General features: G+C 47.3%; 1 pseudogene; it reads right to left on the bottom strand.

The window, feature by feature from the left end:
- Positions 1-3297: 3297 nt before the first annotated feature.
- On the bottom strand, positions 3298-3906 carry LOC143836688 (deleted in azoospermia-like pseudogene; annotated as a pseudogene).
- Positions 3907-4242: the final 336 nt, after the last annotated feature.

The following is a 4242-nucleotide window of genomic DNA, read 5'->3' as shown; positions in this document are numbered from 1 at the left end:
AGCACCTGATGTGTGCCGCTTCCTAATAAAGACCTCACGAAAACTTCCGTTTGAGGAGTAGAAATGCGATAGATTAGTAATCAATAACCTCAGATCCCAATGGGTAGTTGATTGGCAGGCAGCATGTTGGCAAGCACGACACGACTCCATGTCTTTGGCTTTAACAAGGCCACAGGTCTATTGGCAAACCACCTCCTGCTCGAGAGTTGGCTTGGCACGAGACGTAGAGCCCTCCACAGCCGTCCGGCTGCTCATGTTTTGGCCCTGGAGGTCCCTTGGGACCTTTTTCCACCCAGCTGGGTGGACAGGTCCTTGCCTCCGGGGTCCAACGCCATGGTAAGTAGCGGCCGCATCTCTGTGTTGGTCTGAAGTAGTACAATAAAACCAGAGTCCAGTGGCACCTTTAAGTCCAACAACGATTTATTCAAGGCGTGAGCTTTCCAGTGCAAGCAGATATGTGGAGTTTTGCAATCATTTGTACAAAATATTTCTCAACCTCGGGTTTCTTCATGGCCCTGGATGGGTTTCCTGAATGGGTGGGCATTAATATATTTTAAAAATTGGTTAAACATTTACTGGGTGATAGGATGATATATGGTCATTTCGACCTGCCCCCCCTTCCCAAAATGGCCAATGATGGGCCTGGAGGGGGTGGGAAGGGGAGGGGCCCCAGGTGGGCGTGTCCACAGCTCTGCTTCCCAACCATATTTTCCATCATTCCACCACTTCTGGGGTTTCTCGAAGACTGAAGAATGTATCAGGGGTTTCTCAGTGTTAAAGAAGTTGGGAAAGGTGGGTGTATACACAAGACGTTGCTTGATATTGAATCAGACCATCAGTCTGTCAACGTCAGTATTGTTGACTCAGACTGACAGTGGCTCCCCAGGGTCTCAGACAGTGGTCTTTCACATCACCTGCTGCCTGGTCCTTTTAAACTGAAGATGCCACGGACTGCACCCTGGGGCCTTCGGCATGCAAATCAGAAGCTCTCCCATTGGCTCTTTGTTGTTTGCTTGCTTGGCATTTTGATGGAGGTTGGCTTTTTAAGTACAAAAAGGTTGCTGACTTCTGTACCAGAGAAACATCGGTCTTCAGTCATTCAGTCATGTTTAACCAGGGCTGAATCTACACGGAGCTTGATTGATCTAGAGTGACCCTACCTTTCCCCCGCAATATCCTAAATTGTATATAACCCTCAATATTTGAAAAATCAGCATGAGAAAGCATGCAGATCGCTGCTTCTCCTGAATCTCCAGCATTGTAAAAAAGCTCAGATTGGCCAAAGCTTTAGTTCAAAAGCTTCCTAATTCCCAGACTGCAAGCTTGCCTTAAAGGGAAATCCTTAACATATCTCGGCAGAAGCTCCAGAAGCCCTAACTTCTCTCAGGAGAGATTTGCCTCTTTTTTCCCCTCCCTCCTCTGCTGTCTCCAATCCTCTTCCCATCTCCCTTCAAGAAAAGAAAGAAAGAGGCTCCTGATACACTTGGCTCCTGCCCCCCCCCCCCACCATCTGAGCTTCCCTAACCACGTGCAGAACACTTTTCTGTTTCATTAGGGAGGGAGGGGAGTCAAATTGATCTGGATTCAGCATTAACCAGAACGGAATAAACAAAGTGAGTGCAGATTCAGCCCAGGTATACTCCATCAGGGAATAAGAAGGACAAAATAGCACTGAGGACCTCCTTGGGTCTCTTCTGCAGCCTCCCAAGTCCTGTGGCTATTAATCCGTGTAGGCCATATGGTCACAGGAGATTCCCAGGTTTGGAAATGGATGATGGGGGAGAGGACTGAGGGACCTCACAGAGTGTTTGTTGTCGGAAGAGGAAGGGGAGGCAATTGTTAGTTGCTTCGAGATTCCTTCAGGCAGTGAAAAGCGTGGTATAAAAACAACTCTTCTTATTATTCTTATTCTTCAGGGAGTCTTATGGCAGCTCAGAAATGAGAACGAAAATGCCTCAAGAGTTCATAGAAAGTTCATTTTGCAATTACTTCTTCACACTCAGACTTCTGGCCTTTAGAGAAACACCCACTCATTCCCATCACAAAGCTAGTTTTTGTGCAAGGAAGTGCCAAGAACAGCAAAAAACACAGGGAGAAGTATTGTTTTCTTCTCGCTGTGAATGAACTGAGAGCCCCCACAAATGGCCTGACCCAAGAGGAAAGCCATTCTTCGGCACTGTGTGTGTCTACATCTCACTTGACCTTCAGCAGGAACTGTAATTTTGAGTGCCATCACCCAGTTCGTATCAGGAAGGCTATTGGCACCGTGCAAAAATGGCAGAGGTCCTCCAGAGAGAGAAGAGTCCTGAATGTACCCAGCAAAGAGGACAAGTGGAAAGGAAACAAAAGAGAACTTGGGGGCACTTGTGGGCTGTCAGCTGATATGAGCAGATAGTGCGGTGCAGTGGGAAAAAGTCTTGGCATCACATCGAAACCGTAAGATGTCATAGTCCTGCTAGATACCGCACTGGTCAACCTGCACCTGAAATCTTGCGTGCAGTTCTGGAGGCCTCTCTTCAAAAAGGCTGTGGACAAAATCGAGAGGGTTCAGAGGAGAGAGACGAAGATGATCTGGGGCCTGGGGACCATGCCCTAGGAAGAAGAAGAGTTGGTTCTTATAGGCCGCTTTTCTCTACCCGAAGGAGGCTCAAAGCGGCTTACAGTCGCCTTCCCTTTCCTCTCCCCACAACAGATACTCTGTGAGGGAGGTGTGGCTGTGGCAGCCCTGAAGGGCACCAGTATCAGGGCTGCGATGAGCCCAAGGTCACCCAGCAGGCTTCATGAGGAGGCAGGAATCAATCCTGGCATGCTAGATTAGAAGCCACTGCTCTTAACCACTGTCCTTACCTCCTGCCTCTTTGAAATTATGTCCCGTGTTGGGTGCACGGAAGATGCCCAGCTGGTACTTTTCTTAACAGCAGAATGCAAAGTGATGCAGTCTAGATTGGAGCAGTCTAGGTTCCGATTAAGAAGAAGAAGAAGAGTTGGTTCTTATATGCTGCTTTTCTCTACCCGAAGAAGTCTCAAAGCGGCTGACATTCGCCTTCCCTTTCCTCTCCCCACAACAGACACCCTGTGAGGGAGGTGAGGCTGAGAGAGCCCTGAGATTCCTGCTCGGTCAGAACAGCTTTATCAGTGCTGTGGCGAGCCCAAGGTCACCCAGCTGGCTGCATGTGGGGGAGTGCAGAACCAAACCCGGCTCCCCAGATTAAAAGTCCGCACGCCTAATCACTTCACCAAGCTGGCTCTCAGACATAGAATCAGACACAGAATATTAGACATATCAGACATAGATTATTAAGTTTGGTCAGTTCCAGGATTCATTTCACCACTATAATTAATTGTGGTAGAAGCTGTAGGTATAGAGCAATTTCTTGGCTCTCCGGGAGGCCATTGAGGTGGAACCTGGTAATTGTAAGTTGGCTGGCATCCTTTAGGAGCTTGTTGTGCTGGCAAACCATAAGGATATGCCTGAACATATTGTGGTACAGACTCATCGCAGCTGGATGCTCTTGGTTATGGTGGAACTGGGATGTGGGTGAATTAATAAGTACTGGTCTAAACTACACCCGATACACACATAAATTTGAGTGGCTCTCTTATTGCAGGTCCTAGCTTGAGTTCCTTCCCATGGAAATTTATTTGCAATTCTACCATTTTTTGTACATTGTTTTCCAAAAAAAGATACAAACCCATGCCCCTTGGACACACCTCGATGATTTCCACTGGTGTAGCAGTGCCGTATCGTGCAAAAAAGCTCCAGATTTCTGTCTTATCCATCCGCATATTTATTCCTTCTACAAAAATAGTATTTGGCGTGATTTCCCCTTCAGGTCAACCATAACCTTGGCGTTGCATGCAAGTGAACATTTTCACCTCTGGAAACATTTGCACTTCATTGCACATCTTGCCACACTTTAGGCAGAGAATAAATACCTACATGCTGATTGAGTAGCATTAAAAAAAAAATTAAAACTAACTCATAAACTTCCCATCTATCCCCCAAAACACCTCCAATGAAGCATGGCCAATTTGTGGTTCATGAAGCATGTGAAGGACTTGGGGTCCCTCCATGGGTGCAGCACCCTCTCTTGGCCCAGATTCCCCCTTCTGTTGGCTACTCCCCTCGCCCTTATCCGTTGTTCTCCTCTTAAACCTTCTGTCCTCCACTCTCTGATGTTCTTCTCCTCCTCTTTTCATAAAGCTAAAAGCAAATAGTTCTTAAGGTCCTTCCACCCCACA

Source organism: Paroedura picta, chromosome 4, assembly GCF_049243985.1.
Source record: "Paroedura picta isolate Pp20150507F chromosome 4, Ppicta_v3.0, whole genome shotgun sequence".
In the NCBI taxonomy this organism is placed as follows: Eukaryota; Metazoa; Chordata; class Lepidosauria; order Squamata; family Gekkonidae; genus Paroedura; species Paroedura picta.
This window is presented reverse-complemented; position numbering and strand designations above follow the sequence as displayed.